The sequence below is a fragment of the Paralichthys olivaceus genome, chromosome 2 (genome assembly GCF_024713975.1).
Source record: "Paralichthys olivaceus isolate ysfri-2021 chromosome 2, ASM2471397v2, whole genome shotgun sequence".
Lineage (NCBI taxonomy): Eukaryota > Metazoa > Chordata > Actinopteri > Pleuronectiformes > Paralichthyidae > Paralichthys > Paralichthys olivaceus.
The window spans coordinates 9,200,567-9,218,301 of NC_091094.1; positions in this window are offsets into that span (position 1 = coordinate 9,200,567).

The following is a 17,735-nucleotide window of genomic DNA, read 5'->3' on the forward strand; positions in this document are numbered from 1 at the left end:
CAATGACATTCCGGGGGCCTGAAATCACGCATAACTTTACGCGTATAAAAGGAGGCTGGAATTCGCCGTTAATCCAAACTCTCTGGACCAGATTTTATTACAATCTAACTTGGGTTGGTTTTTGTTTTTAAATCAAATATTGCGCTATTTCCATTTCTTTTTAAGGAGAAGAGGACGCGAGGCATCAAAATATGAACCCATGTGGTTTCTGGGATTAAAAACGTGTTGAGGTTGTTGGTGATGGAGGGGGAAAAAAATCGAAATTTTTTGTCTTTGCTAAATTCTGGTAAGAAACAGAGCTGGAGACCGAGTTTATTCTAATTTATTTTTGCGAATTGTGGCCTTTTGTGATTTCTTTAAAATTTGAAATTTTGATCAACTTCTATTCCGCTGGCTGTGTTTCAGGCTGAAGACTTCATTCAGGGGGCACATTCCTTCCTTCCCTCTTTCCTTCCTTCCTTCCTTCATCCATTCAGTGGCTGTTTGTGTGAAGATGATGAGCCATGGCGGTCTTTCCGTTGAGAAATATGTAGTCTACAGACTATGAGGTTTATTATTATAAATAATAATAGAATAATAAGAATATGTGTAAACTCGTGTGAAATAACATTGTGATTTGATCTGGAATGAGAATTCTTAAATTAATTCTATGGAAAAATAAAGTACTCAGACTGGATGAAGCAAAAATAATGCGCTAATCATGTTTAACTCCTCATTTTTACATTTTGTTTTTGTTGACTCATTTAAAGAAAACCGTACTAGGCTTTATTTGCATTGGAATATTTTTTTTCATGCAGAGATTTTCAGTAACCGAAGCCTAAAGTGGTGTAAACAGTTTGTTGACACTGTATTGTCAGTAGCACTTTGTGTCCACCATGTTTCCCTGTTTCCTCAGGCTGTTGGATCAGAGTTCATCACCGTGATGCAAAGCCACGGCCTCGCTCTCTACACTCACACAGTCTACTGTAACACGGTCTGCTGCTGCTGTACACACAGACTATTTACTTTGCAACCGAGATATATAAATAAATCCCCATTAAAAGCTGTCATCCTGGCTTCTTCAATAGAACAGGCTGCGTGATAGAAGCAGTAATGCAGCATAATAATAAGAGTAAACCGGATGATTATCGAACGACAAAGCACGAACAAAAGTCTTTGATGGCTTTATACTCAGTGTATAGCTCAGATCAGTATGAGGCCTCCTCTTGAGAATCTGTGCCAGTGATTTAAAGAAAGATAAAATGACCACAACACCACAAATGCCCCTTCATCATCTGATTTATATTTTTTATATATTATTTTAAAAACCCTGGTTTTAAAAAGCCAATTAATTAACTCGTTTTGTACCAATTAAGATGCACCAGAGTTTTTGCGCAGACAGGGAAAAGATGAGAACTAATTATTCCCTCAGTATTTTTCAAATAGAGAAGCTGCACTATGATGCAGTGGTTTCAGGTTCGGAAGGAGCGAACAGGCCGAGCAGCAGGTACGATACAACCTAACAGCTTCAGGGCCTCTGTTAGATCTCCAGATTTAAACCCACGACGTCTGAACAATAAAACACAAGGCAATTAAATCTATCCCTGTGACGCGTCTTCCTTTTATAATGTTTAGTTGTGGGAACGAAAATGGCTGCTCTGCCTCTACCCTGAGTGAAAGAGTTAATGACAGAGGCTGTTATCAACGGGCTGCAGCCTTCCTCCCTCCTCCTCCTCCTCCTCTCATCTGTCTGATGGAGTGAGCTCCAGGATGAAAAGAGCAGCCGTGACACTAGCAGCCAGCAGGTTACACAGGCTGCACACCTTTTCACGACCTATACAAGTAATAATAATAATAATAAATACAAATGATTTTCTTTCTCATTGTTGTGTTGGCTTCCAGACTGACTTTATTGTAAGAATTAGGCCTACTGCGATCATATGATGAAGCCTACCCATGCACGCGCACAAGGACGTCTACATCCCATAACTCCTCGTAAAAGGCCTCTTCACCGTTTCACCGTTATATTATGAAATGTCTTAAACCGATGGAATCCACGCACTGCTTCTTAATTGATAATTCATTTTGCACTTTGCATCACAAGCCTCGTGTGCACGACGTCTCTGGTGATGTGTGGGGGGTGCGTGCTTATTCATAATCCGCAGAGAGAGAGATGGAGGTGAAAGTGATTTTCGCAGTTTATCACCCATCATGAGTCATTGGGTGGGGTGCAGTGGGTGGGTGGTGCTCGGGTCACGGTGCCGCGTCCCAGGAGGCTGCTCCTCGTCTCTGTCGATAGAGATAGGACCAATCAAAGCTGCTTATCTGTGTCTGGGTTTTACGGCACCGCGTGGTTCCACCGTGAGCCAACAAAAGCGCAGAGACGACATCGGAAGAGCCAAATCCAAAATGGCTCTGTGATCCCACCGTGCCCCCCCCCCCCCCCCCCCCCCCCCCCCCCCCCCCAACCACACTCTCCCCCTCCTCTCCCTCCCTCCACAGTATTTCACCCCCGGCTCTCCCTTTTCACATTACACACATGGGTGAGCTGGCACAAGGTTCTCCGCCTCCATGTAACCTCCTCCACCCTGCGCCACCCCCACCCCTCGATCCTTTCCTCGTATCACAAAAAACACAACAAATTTTTGCGATTATGTAGGAGGAGGGGGGGGGGTGCTCTTTGATACCATAAAAAAGAGCATCCAGAGAACAGATACGGCAACAATGAATATCATAACCTTTAGATTTTCAGATATGAGCTTTTGATGTTTTCAACAAGATGCTGCAGAGTAAAATGAAACTATATTGTAAAACTGGGCTTTGTGTTTCCATGACCGCAGTTATGTAGGTCTACAATAGCTTTCATAGCAGGCCATCATTACACCATCCATTAAATGGTTTCTCTGTGTGTGAGTGAATCGTTTGACGCACGACCCAGATTGAGCCAAGATAAGAGAGGATAGGCTATTTTAGGGGAAAGCACTGCAGGTCCAACCATAACCAAACCACACACATCTGCTGGGAGGCTTTATTTTATTTTGCATCAAAAGAGATCTCTGTGTCCTGAGTGTACAAAAACAAAAGCGTGACTCCTGTCATTTAACCCGTGATTTTCTGTCTGCTGTGTCTATGTGCCAGACCAGCGAGCCAGAAAATACCACCCAGCACTCATCGATTAATGTGGGACAATGAAAAGGCACTCCGGGCTCTCTGGGGACCGCAGAGGAGGGAAATTAGCCCGCATCAGGCTAATCAGAGGACCTCAGAGTCCATTAACATTTGCATCACAATCACAGGTAGCAGGCTGTCTGTGATGGGCCTGAACATTTGAGTTGTTCGTGTTGAAGCCGAACAGAGAGAGATCGCAGAGCCTGTGGTTTCAGCACCATGGAGAGCGTGTGGATGCAGCCTATAGAAAACAATCAAATCTACTTTTATTAAAAGGTTTCATAAACTTAATATTTTATAGTTTGGTCAAAATTCTCATCACAAAGTTGGTGTTCCTATAGTTTCCAGTCAGTAGTGGCACATTTTAGAGATTTTTATTAAGTGATTCAGTCGAAGTTTAACTTTAAGAAATGCACAATCAGATTTTCAACATGTTTTTCCTTTCAACCTTTTTTCGTGGGACAATTCCACAGCAGCAATAATGATGGTGTAAATTTCCTGCATCACTCCGCACAAGTTACTGCAATGAGAATAAACCCTATCACCCAATTGTAACGTCTATTTCTCCTAAAGATCACGTGCAAAGCGTTCCCCCCCCCCCCCCCCATCTCCACGTATAACTAGTGCAAACATTTTTAATCTGAAAAAAAGAACATTGTGTTTTTCAAAACAGGAAGCCCACTGTGACACATGAAAACATCACATGTATCTCCACTGTTTTCTCTCCCGATCTGCGACCATGGCCGCCGCCCACTCCCACACAGAGAAATCCAGGTGGTAAACCACTAAGAGCCTTTTCATTACTGCTAATGCGCCTGTTTAATGGCTTATTATGGAGTCCCGAGAGACTTCCTCAGAGAGGGGTTTGTATTAGTCCTGCATGATGGCTTCTGTCTCAGAACAGCACAAACAGTGATAAATGACACGAGGAATTCTTTTACTCTGCTTGTCCCTCTATCCATAACTATATCCATCCATCCATACTTATCTATCCATCTGTCAATATCTATCTATCCATCTATTCATGCCCATCCGTCTATCCATCCGTTCATCTATCCATCCATTCAAACATTCATCTGTCAATATCCATCCATCCATCCATCCGTCCCCCATACATACCTTTCTATCTATGATCAGAATTGTAGTATTAAAAACCAGAAGTCTAAACTGTATTTGTGGGGTTATTCCTCCCTCCATGTGTGTTTGATATAAAACGCTCCCCAGACGCCGTTTCCCTGTTAACCCACAGTCACTCTGTTCTCTCCATCAACCTTTGACGTCCTCTCTTCTCGGGTCCACTCTCCTGCTGCGACACATTAACATTGTAATTGCCTTTTTTTGAGCACAATAAACGGAGCCGGTCCGCGGGGACCCGCACGGCCCGAGGCTGGCACAAAGCTATGCCATCGATTTTTCACTCTCTGCCAGAAAAAAAAAATACACCACCAACCTGGACACGCATGTTTTTCTAGAAATTCTGCATGTGATGATGTAGGGTGTCTGGAGACAAGCTGACACCTGCCCCAGGCCACGTGGAATAAAATAAATAGATGAATAACAGCTAATTATGATTTTAAATAGTCTTACAATGGCTGAAAACATAATTATTATTGTTATTATTAGTTTTTTTTAAACATCATTATTAGTTCTTCTTATTATATTGTCTTATTATAAGCCAGGATCATGTCTCCTGTATTGATCAAACCAGAGGTGATAGAAAATCATCAATATCTATCAAACCTAATCTACTATAGTAAGAACTCCTTCTATTGACTGTGTGTGTGTGCTGTGTGTGCTGTGTGTGTGCTGTGTGGTTGGTTGGTTGGTGTGGGTGTGTGTAACTGCATTGAATTACAGCATGACATCTTAGGAAAGTGAATACATTTGAGCTGGTCCTTACTGTTTGATGGTTAAGACTCGCTGTTAGGGTTAGAATCAGGTTTAGATTATAGGGTCAGTCAGGGTATAAACATCTGGCTGATTAGATTCCTCACTAAGTTGGAAGTGAGTGTGTGTTGTACAGTTTGATTGATGACTTGTCTCACCCAAGTTTTGTACAATTTTGTTTATATGTGCAAATTCATAACTGCTTAGTGTGCATGTATGTCGTGTGTAGTTTTGTGTGTGTGTGTGTGTGTGTGTGTGTGTGTGTGGTCTTGTCACTCACAGGCCAGTCAATAACTGTGCAGACCTCAGTGGCTGTTTAACTGACGTGTAATAGTTTTGTTCTCATTAAAGTTTCATGTTGTGAGAGCAGCAGACATCTTGTCGCCTCTCACAGGGATTCCCACGTTTGAATCACGCTGCACTTTGACAGCTGAGAGGTTCACTGTGCTTCACCCTCAAGCACTTGACATGGTCACAACCACAACACACACAGTGACTGGGAGTTTAACACTAGGACAACCTGCCTCTTATTGTATTATCTGTGATTTACATGCTTTTAAATCTCTTTAGTTTTCTTCAAGATTCAAAGATTTTATTGTCAAATACACAGAGAACACACATTTCTGACCACACACTTTCCATCCATAAACACACATTTAATGCCTTGTTTTAAACAGAATATGAATGAAACTTTGAAGTAGTCACTTATGTCTGATCCTTTCAGAACAAAATTGTAGTTAAGGCGGGCCAGAATTTCTTGACTGTCTGTTTGTTGGTTGGTTGGTTTGTGAGTTTGTTTCCAACTGAACATATTATCCCAAAACTTGTTGGAAGGATGAGATATGGATTTTTCACATTGTGAAAGAGGGCGTTTTTCAACATTTTACTGTTTCCCAGCGAAAAAATACGTGGATTTAAATGAAAAGGAAATCAGACATGTACTCACTGTGATCAGTGAGTACATACAGCTTTATTGAATTTGACTGTCGGGCCAGTGGAGTGCCATGCTAGTTACTAATATGTTAAGTCCGTGGTAAAAATGTTTTTAAATCACTTAAAACTGCAAATCCGTAGCTGTAGGGAACAAGCAGGCACAATGTAACATTACATTGGTTAAAGCTGTATCAGCAAAAACATCTAAAGCGATTAAAAAAGAAAATCTTTCAAAAGCCTGTAATCTCTTTAAGTTGCTTTCATTCATCACCACTCGTGTTTCTAAAAATACGTGTCATTTGCTTAAGTTTTTCTTCTACTGGCATAAATTTGTGTCTTTAGATTCTGAATGAAAAGATGAGATCAAACAAATATAGCCGTGGCAGTACAGGGAATCCCTTTTTGAAATTAGCATTGATGCTGCTGTTTATTCTAACGCGTCCCTGTGTTTTTATTAATACAACCCATCCATTTCCTCTGCCTATCCAGTCTCAATGATTCATTGAAATGCACATCTTGTTTGCAATTGACTACATTCACAACCTGCTGAAAGCTTTTTGTTCTGTCCCTGTGATGTCGGCAGGCCTTCAAACAGCTTTGCTCTAATTGAAGCAGCTCATGGAGAGTGCTCGCAGCGTAATAAAGGCAACCGCCGGCCATGTTACATGCTGGTTTATGAATAAAAACCATGGTTGCTTTTGAAAATGGGTTTTTCCCTCCACATCCTCCCATCCCCCACAGTGGAACCGGGCAGCCACTTTGGACTGTCATTAACTGCTATTGTCAGCGGTGCAATCAAGAGCAGAGAGGGAAAAAAATGCTCCAACACTTATCATGAGCTCCGCCACAAGAGGGAACGCACAAGACACACCAGGAGAGTGGATGTTACTATTGATTTCTGGGCCGATGTGTGAGACGTTGCACAAATACAGAAGCTCTGGCACAAAAGGTGTTTTTTGTCTTTCAACAACTATAATTGTTCTGCAACAGCAGGCGAATGACTGAGTCTATATTTAGAAAGCAGGTCAATACAGCCAGGAAAAAGAAAGAAAGGCTGCAACAATCTTCAGTTTGATCTGAGCTGCTCCTCAGGCTTCTTATATTGACCCCAATCCCCTAAAACTTACAGAAGAACACTGTGCGATGAAAGTATATGAGGAAAACCATATGCAACAAATTCTCAAGCCTACCTGAGTATAGTCTGTGTTTTACCTTCACAGGTGTAATGACCCGCAGGAGCATCGAGAGGCAGGAGCACATCATCCTTTTCTAATCATCATTGTTATTGTGGTGTTGTGTTTATACATCTCAGTTGTTACTAACACACAATGACTAATGCAAGAGTCAGTTCACTCAATAACTTGTGCACATCTACAGTCACTGAGACTCAATTCCAGCAGGGAGGTGTGGTCCCAAATCAAACATGGCCATTGTGCACTCACCAGAATTGGTGGTGATCACAACATGTGACCGTGATTTTCACTCACCAAATAACTGGTCTGCTCTGCTTTGGTCACTTGACTTAAAAATGAGGGGGGATACCCTGCATGTGTTTCATCTACCTGCTGTACTGACCAATGATTGGTCAGTTTAAACCAGATTCTGTCTCTAACCTTATTGGCTGCAACAGAAAAAATGGTAGGGAACTATTTTTTATGATCTGTGTATGCTTCAGTTTGCCACTATATCTCTATTAATTGCATGAACATCTTCATCATCGATCATTTTATTCAATTAACACGCATTTGCAATTAATCAAATAATGTAGACCCAAATGATTTATGCTGATATGGAGTAAATCGAGGTGCCCTTAGACGATCCCTTGGTGGTAGCCTGTTTTTTTCTGGTTGTTAATCCAGCCTTACAAAACCGTTTTGATCAATACTCTCCACACTTGATTCTCTCGAATGTATCTTTCATTGACGGACTGGAGGTTAATGTTTGTTTCTGCCTGACTTGTGTGCTGTAGTGAGCTGCGTCCCTGGGGGCGGTAGCAGCAACACATCTCATACAAACCTGTCAATACACTCGACTTCTCTCACGTCTTCTGACACCGGCCCTCAGGCTCTCTCTGCCCGTGTGTCTACAGTTGATGCCGTATTGCTTTCTGACCGCAGTTCTTGTACCATTATAGCAGAACATCGAGAAGCATGTGCACGGCTGCAGAGGGCAAGCTGATCATAGAACACACACGTTCTCTGACACTCAGGGCTTTTCTGCACTGTCTGTAAATGTAAAGTGAGCCTTTCTGTAAATTATAAGAACTAAATTAACAGGAGTCTTGGAGCTGGGGATGATCATTTTCACCCTCAGAGAGTTTGGTGTGTTTGTACATATATTTAGAGGAAACAGGTTTATTATCTTTAAGGGTCAATTCAAAGAAACACACAAATAAATAAAACCTAAAGCATCATACCAGCTGATTTCATCACTTTAACCACACAAATCACAAATATACTTTACATCACCCAAAGCAAAAATAATCTTCTTTCACTTATCTTCCTCTAAACGATTTTGTACATTTACCCCCAAAACCTTGAGCATCTTATTTCACTTCCACACCTAATATATTGAAAATTAATTCAGAAGAGTCGTGTGTCTGGGTAATGTGGATTGTTGTGTCAGGCAGAATTTGGCTTTTCAATATCAGGAGTGTATACATGACATTTTAGAGCAATCAGTGAAGATTTCCAGTCATGAAAAACAGAAACAGGCCCAATTTTGTTGATCTGAATATTTTCATCACTTCCTCATATCTTTAGTATTCCCATGAAAACCAGTGAATATTCTCCCGGTCATATCTGCAGTAACAGAAGTCAAGCTATCAGATCACACCTCTCCCTAATTCAATCTTGAATGTAGCTTATCACGTCTCCACCATGATCTGAAATGTTTCTCACGCTTAGGTGGGGGAGATAACGTCTCTATTGTCCTCTGTTTAGTTGAGATAAACAGCAAACAATATTAAACACCTCAGCATCTGCACCTTCTACCCCTCCTTCCTCACACAGTCTGATTCTCACTCGCACTGCTGCTTTATTGCGTTTTCCATCTCCCAGCGTCCTCTACTCTCCTGCAGCGTGTACCTCTGTGTCTCTGTCGCTGTGGTTTGCACCTCCGCTCAGTCGGCGTGTGTTTCTGGCCTCTGCAGTTTCTAACTATTCAACCTATTTCCATGATATCTGGTGGAAGAGTACTGTAATGGCAAAGTAAGAATCCTTTAAACTTTGACATGTACAGGATTATTTTTTCACATGTGCAGCAAGATGAATCATCAATTGATTAATTTGCATATTCTGCTCTTCCACATCCACATACTCCATTATCCAATCAATGAATTAAAGAATCAATCAGCAAATTATTCAACAATTAGTTTAGTTAATAATGTTTAGTTACTGCTTTTAGTTTAGCAGCTTCACCGTCTTCATTAATCAATTGCCCATCATCCTCCTTTCCACATGTTCTCATTGTCTCTTTATCTCCTTTTTGTCTTCCTCTATCTTTTCTTCTCCCTTTCTATCCTTATCTCTTATATCTTTTAACCTCCTCCTCTCTGTTATACTTTTCTCCCCCTTCCATCCCTTTCTCCTCTTCCTCGACCCTCCCTCGCTGTGTCGTCTCTCCCTCTGCTCTGTTGTGATCATACCTCCACCCAGGCACCTGACTGCTGATAATCACCCGGGGAAGAAAGAGGCGGAAAAAAAGCTTTTTTTTATCTGCAGCCACAGCTGCAGTTTGTTGTTGAATGGAGAGATTAATAGCAGCCCCCTCCTCACTCTCTCCTCCTCTTCTTTTAGCCCCTTTCCTCCACTTTCTGTCAATGCTGCCTCCTACAGCTGGTGTTTTCAGAAGAGTGAGAAAAGACCCATCTCAGTTTCAATGCCCCATTTAACACCCACTCTACTGAAGAACATTATATTGTAGATGAAGTTGTACATGAGAACTGTCCTCTTTTATTTTTTTTAATGAATTTGATCTTTTGAAATTCACGTTAAAGTTCCACTTTGTTGGTCATTGCTCAAATTTGAAAATGAACCTGTAAAACTAGCGATGGAAATAAATCCTCTGCACAGATCTTTGATGAATGATGGCTGAATTTCTAATTGGTGACTAACAATATATAATCAAAGAGCCTCAGTTTTCCATAGTTGAATGAGTGAATTTATTTAGATTCTTGTTTTAACGTACGTGTGAATAGTTAAATCAAAAAGCTGTAAGATAACGAAACATCTCAGTATTATACCATATGGGAGGGAGCAGTAGTCATGACGAGCTTGCTATTCATTTCTTAGGAATTGAAACTGCCTCAAGACGCATGTTATCCCAACGCCAGGAACAGGAGGCCGACTCCCAGTACAAGAGATAAAATATAATGTAGTGCATTCTGATTCTTTAAGGTTTCTCATAAACAATATTCTAAAGATCAAAAAATGTGTTTTCAGTCAATTAGCATAGTACCTTTAATCAAAGCCATTTAATAGGATGGCAAAGGAAGCAAGGACAATTTGCTCTTGCAGTTACAAAAAGGACGCGTTTGACCTGGAGGCAGCGCAGCTCGACGTGTGATGTAGATGTGCGAGGGGAGCAGTGGTGTGCAGCGCTCTGTAAATGGCACACACCGCTGATAGACGGACCCGCAACACTTCTCCTTGGGCCTTTTTAATTTCCTCTCTAATTTCTTCTCACAGCTACATATCAATGTGAAACATGGTCTGTTAGCATCATAGCGCTTGATACTTTTCAACATATTGAGCCTATTTTACAACACACATTAATTAATACTGATCATAACTTTTTCTCCTCTATTTATAGCTGGCAATAGAGGCTCATTTTAAGACCAGGGCTCAGGGTAATATGCTTGTGATGTGTGAAACATGTTTTTGTGTATAAACAGTCACTTTACCATGATTTCAAAATGTTATAAATCATGTCTCAGTGCAGCAGATACCTCAGCACCTTTACTCTTAAAGGAATGCCAACATGCAATCTGTTTTCAGCCAGATGTGATAAACAACACTTACTCAGAGTGTAAGGACAGAATTCCTGCTCATAGGAAATGTGTTTTTCCAGTTTATTCCCTAAAACACATCTGGATCAGAGCAGGAAGGATTGTGAATGAGATCTTTTTGTGTGGAGCCTTGTACATGTCACCATATCTTATGTCCTGTCTCAATGTCCCCTTCTCCAATTTGGATATATTTATTAATGACATTTGATTTGGTCAGAAACTTGAACAAAACACCTTTTTAAGAGGCAAAGTCTGGTTTCATTTACAGTTGTGAAAAAGTGACAATTTTATGTTTGTGCTTGACTCAAAGTTACTGCAGACAATTGGAAATGCTAAAATGACAATGTAAAAAACTTAATAGATTTCTTTGCATTGGTTTTGTTTTAAATGACCGAAAACATTAAATATTATAAAAAGTGGACAAACTCTAACAGAAATGTATTTTAAGACATTTACTCACAAAGAAGTTCAGTCTTAGGAGAAAAAAATGTGATTATTCAAAATGTTGAAATGATCAAGTTCCCTAAACATGCATAAAAAGACACTTCAGACTGAAAAGTGATTCCTACTTTACACCTAATATTGACATGTTATCAGAGATGATCTCAGTTGTCTCCAATGCGCTGCTGTGTCACACTTTAGATCATCTGAGATCTGCTCTGTTCTCAAACGCTCTGAGATTATTTCCGCCTCATGGAGTGGCATGGCTCTTCACTCCACTGTGTGAAGGGCTGTCTGGGGACGTGGACACGGGTCGCAGGCAGCGCCGCATCAGGGCATCGAGCTCCAGCCGAGTGGGAATTCATGTTGATTTTCATGCTTGGCTAAGTCTGTTTTGCCAGCTGCCATTTATGCTCAGACATTCATTCTGTATGATTGGCTGTGTGTGTGTGTGTGTGTGTGTGTGTGTGTGTCCTATTTTGGCCAGCATATTGTGGCGTCAAGGTTAAAATAGAAACAATGTCACAGCAGAGCATCAGAACCTCCTCTAGAACAAAATAAAACTAATTTTACACATAAAACTGAATGTGAACACAAGCGATGCAGTGTTTCTTATTCCTCCAGAGCTCAGAGCTTTTTCCTCCCTGCCCAACACAATCCAGCTCTGGCGTCTAATTCATATTATTACTGAAATTGCCTCAAATTTGTTGCCATGGTTATTTTGCTCTCCTCTCTTTTTTAAGCTTTGTGCCTCCTTGGTGGCTGATGATTAAAGCCGACAGCAGCTAGAAAGAGAGAGAGTGTGTGTGTGTGTGTGTGTGTGTGTGTGTGTGTGTGTGTGTGTGTGTGTGTGTGTGTGTGTGTGTGTGTGTGTGTGTGTGTGTGTGTGTGTGTGTGTGTGTGTGTGTGTGTGTGAATGGGGGGACAGAGGCTGCAAGGCAGTGACCTGGTAATAGTGAATGTATCCACGGGCCATACACCAAGATAGTTGCCATGGTCACAATAATTGGGAGGCAGAGCCAGTGAGAGACGAGTCGTCTGTGTGTGTGTGTGTGTGTGTGTGTGTGTGTGTGTGTGTGTGTGTGTGTGTGTGTGTGTGTGTGTGTGTGTGTGTGTGTGTGTGTGTGTGTGTGTGTGTGTGTGTGTGTGTGTGTGTGTGTGTGTGTGTGTGTATACAGACAAAGGGAGTGAGAGAATGATTGACTTTGAGAAAAGGAGGCTTGAGGCAACACTGCAGACCAGCAGCAATACGTGGTACTACATCCCTGTTCACACTCTGAGCAGAGGACGGACAAAATAATACGACACCTCGCTGCACAGTAATGCAGAACAGGTCCGGAGGAACATGGAGTATCTACAGTGTCAAACACAAATGTTGAATCAATACTTCTGCCTGTAACACAAAAACATTCAATGTTTCACAAAGTTAGTATTTATTTATTAGTATAATCAATCAATGTATTGGCTTGTTATTAATCAACAATTGTTTGTATTAGTCCTCCCTGAAAATACACGACAACTTGAAGTTTTGGAAAATTCACTTATTTTCTTTCTTGGTGAAAGTTTGGTGAGAATATGGACCGTGGTGATTATGAGAATAAAGATCAATGTATGTTCTCCATCACACTGACCTTCAATCCTCCATTATAAAAGAACAACCCCATAGGTCGTCTCTGTTAGAAACTAATGGCAACTTCTGGTATTACTCATGTACACTTCCAGCTCTTGTCTGTATTTCTAGTGTTAACACAGTCAGTGTTGTACATTAAGGAAGTATATCACCAGACTTATCCTTCACGTTATATAGATTTTATTGTTTTAAACAATATATTGTTACTATATCTGAGTATGTATATATATATATATATATATATATTATCCTATATAAACTTCAATATAAACTTTAATATCAATATACACAAAAAATAAATAGCAATATGAGGATAGGAAAAACATCATCTTCAAGTTATATCTCATAGTTTTTTGCTTTTGATATATATATATATGTATATATATATATGGAGAGAGAGAGAGAGAGTCTGTATTGACTGTGTTTCCTCTCTGCTCAGTGTGTTTGCAGCTGTATCCATGTGTTATTGTGGGACTCTCTCTCTCTCTGTACGTCTGCTCTCGGCCCTGTCTCAGTCTGTCTGCAGCTGAATGAAGCTCTGTCCCGTCTCTCCGTCACAACACAGCAGCATCATCATCCTCTGACACACTGAGATCACAGGGGTGTCCCCCCTCCCTCACTGACACACACACACACACACACACACACACAGACTTGTGACTGGCTTGCTATCCTCCGGCGTCCAACTGTCATCATCACTACTGTCCACCCACGTCTCTCTCTCCCTCTCTCTCTCCTCGTGTTGTGGTCAGGAAAAGCCCCCTGGAGGGAGTGGTGCATCGTGGGTGTTTCTCCACAGTACACTGCTGGAAAGTGCAGCAGCCACCAGGCACCACGATGCAGTGATGACGTGTGTGTGTGTAGCCTGAGTTTGTGGCTCTTCATTGGATGATGGGTTTGCGTGTGCACGAGCACGACTGTGGTGCAAAGGAGCAGTTAAGACATCTGAGATCTTCCTCAAATGTCTTTCTTTGTCTCTTTTTTCCTTCTGTCTCTCTTCTCTCTCCTTTCAGGAACTGTTTTGTCCTTTCCTATCACTCCTTTCCTAACCAATCTTCTCTCTATATATCCACCCCCCCCCCTTCTTTCTCTCTTTCTAATCTTGTTTCATTCCATTTCCTCACCTTTTCCCTTTTCTCTTTTCTTCTTTTCTCTCCTTCTGTCTCCGTTTTCCTCTCTTCTCTTCTCCCCCTGAAAACAAATATAAGTTAATTCAATGTTGGACAGTATTTGGAGTAAGCAGGGTGCGTTTGATTTGTGTTTGTGTGTAACATGGTGGGGGTCTGAATGGCAGTGATTCATGGGAAAGGGGGGGGTCTTGATTCATAAGTGATGTTGAGGAGGAGAAGCACAGCCCTCCTCCTCCTCCTCCTCCTCCTCCTCCTCCTTCTTCCCTCAGTGGGGTGTTTGAAATGAAGGAAGCAGCAGTCTAACATGAGGCTCTCGGCTAAAAGCTCTCTGTTGTCACTGTGTCGAGGTGATAAGGTTTGTGTGCCACTCAGTAGCTGCTGTCAGCGTGTGAGCACAGGCATGCAGACACACACACACACACACACACACACACACACACACAATGAAAGAATTGGTCTATGCAAACACATACAGTCAGATTTGCAGATGTGTAAGACAAGCTGTCCATCGGCTGTGTCACTGTCTGTTGTGTGTGTGTGTGTGTGTGTGTGTGTATGCGTGTGTGAGTGTGACATACATCATCAGCTGTCAGGCAGTAAAAGATTATCAGGTTGCAAAAAAAATTAATACAACGATAAATACTACTACTAAGTAGTAATAACAGTAATAATAAATTGTACAATTAAATATTTGACTGTGTGATAATATTTAAGACTGTGCATTTCAATCAGTTGATCAACTTTTGCTGCTGATAAAATAGAATACTTACTTGAACCTTAACCCTTTCTACTAATTTTCCACTTGTGTATAAATGATGGTAATGAGGTGTGAGGTTTGTGTATTAAGTGGTGAACGCAGACTATTGTGATTGACAGAATTGTGTGGACAGCTAACCCTCCTGAAGATTGTACAAAAAATAATCACCTGCCTGAACACATTTTACTCTTCCTCCTCAAAGGAAGGAAAAGGAAAGATATAAAACATATTTATTTTTAGATCTAATTAAATGTCCTACTGTTATTAATTGAAGTGTTCAGCCTCTCCTCTTCTTTCACAAGCTTTTACAGTTTTCTGTTTCTTCTTGTTACCCGTTTAACCCTGATCACAATAATACATTTGCAGCTTTTTAAATAAAATTAATAAATATATAAATGTATTGTTTTTATATATAGTCTATTTGAATAAAGATGTTTACTGTGAATAGCTGCGATGGTCTCAAATCTGTGTGAGTGAATGATTCAGGGTTATCTGCAGCGGAAGCAACCTCCTTTAAGCATATTTGCACTGATGGATATTGAAAGATAAAGACAGGCTTTTCCCTGCAATCACTTTATCTTTAATTATGTGTTATATTAATGTCACTTTTTATATGGAAATGTGATTATATTAACGCCACAGACAAACTGTAGCTTTATTTAAAGCCCCTCTGCTTTTAATTTGGTGCTTTTCCTTCAAAAAAAGAAGAAAAGAATGGGGGGGGGGTTTGACGAAGTGGCTGTTTGAATATGTTTGATCCTTTCAGTGTCTTCCTGATGCAGATTCACAATCAGCTCTGTGCCTGTCTGTCGGCCTTCTGCAGGGGAGATAGCGCTCTCTTCATTACGCGCTTCATTAATTTAAATGCTAATTGATTCTGCGAGGGGCTTTCAGACTGAGGGCCAAGTCCTGTCTTCTCCCATTGATTGTGTGTGTGTGTGTTGATGTGTGTGTTTGTGCTCGTGTCAGTGTGTGTCTTGTGCACCTGCTGGATCCTGGAGTGACACGTCGTGACAGAGCAGCCTCTCCTGCCTGTCTGTCTGACTCAAGTGTGGCACTGATATGGTTTGAGTGCCTCCAAGCCACAGATACAAGTACTAACGACAAAAATAGCCTCTAACAACCAGGCTGTGTGTAGATTTCTGGGCCTGAGTGGTGAGCATGTGAATAAAGGCAGTTGGCAGACTGTGTGTAACAACTGGAAGAATAAAACAGAGGATGCTGGGGCAGTTAAATGATCCGTGCTCCGTTGCTAGGAGACACCGGGGGCTGGATGGTGGAGATAAACGCTGTGATCCACTCCTGGCGGCGAGCAGAGGGTGGGAAAGAGTGGGGGGGAGGCGGAGGGTAAGAAGAGGGAGATAGAAGGTAAGGGGGGTGTCATATATGACAGAGGCTTCTTCTTAATTGCAGATAAGCTTTTCATTCTCTCCTTCCTTCACGTCTTTTTCTTTCACGTCGTCTCATCTGTTCTTCATAAAAGTTGGTCAGAGGCGGTTTTCTGCTGAGGCCTCCAACCTGCACACGTCATTCAACCACTTGAAGATGAGTTCTGAGACACAAATAAATTGTTCCTTAAATCTCAAACAGTAAAATCAAAAAATAAAAACAACCTGAATCTGTGGATGTGCAGAATCTTTATTTTCAAGCATTTAACTACTGGACACAAGATATTTCCTCATTAACTGAACAAAAAAACCATCAGTGGAATTTGTTTGTGCTATATTTGGTTGTAACGTTGTTGCTTTAAACCACTTGTGACGTTGAAAAGTTCCGATAAACTTTAATTTTATAGATTCAAGGTGAACTCAGAGAAACTTTCCTCCTCAGTGGGTAAATGTGTGAGAACAGTTTTGTAGTGTCAGACTCTGCAGATTAATTATTCTGCACAGTGAAGCTCAAACATCCAACATTAAGTGGAGGGGGGCGGGTCCTCCTGAGGTTTTCTTCATGTGAGTTTTAAAGATAGAGGGCGTCCTGTCTGTGAGGCACAGAAAATGAACTGGAAGTCAATTTGAGATTTAATTAAAAAAGAAATATTGTGCAGAAAGAATTATAATACACCCAGAAATATAATGATAGGAATTATTTTCTTGGATAATGCTATGTACAATCTGAACACATCGTCGTCAGCAGCAGCATCAGAAATGAACGTCTAAATCTTTTCTCAGTGGAGCCATGTAGCTTCATCCCACACCGTCAACCCCAAAAAAGACAAAAGGAGGAGAGGAGTGCTTCCTCCATCAAATGTGAGGGAAGTGGCGGAGCTCTTAAGTGCACGTCATGATTAGTTGTGAATGGGATGCAGTGTGATTGGTGGAGGGAGCCAGAGGTCAGGCGTTCTGCCAGGAGCTCATACAAGGCTGCTGATTGCTATTCATCCTCTGATTACAGTAATTTAGACCTGCAGCAGGCTGGAGGGGCCTGCAGCAGGCTGCTGCTGCTGCACGTTGCTTGGAGATTTTCAGAATTGAGAGAATGAAGCTGTAAAAAGAACCAAACAGAAAAACCGGACAGAGGAAAAGTGTGGTTCATGCTCTGAAAGTCTTATGATGAGGGTGAAAATGAGAACAGAAAAACAAATATCTGCTTTTATGGACAGAGAAAATGATATTTGAAGGAGGTTCTTTCAAAGTTTTTCATTTTCATTTACGAAACGATGATGAAATTCAAATGATTACATCTGCCAAACAAGAATAGCAGTAGAGCTCATACCTCCTTCAGTCAAGCTGAACTTAATTTCACACACTCACAGATATTAGTCCCTTTTATCTGCCTGATTTGTTTAATCAAAATTTTAAT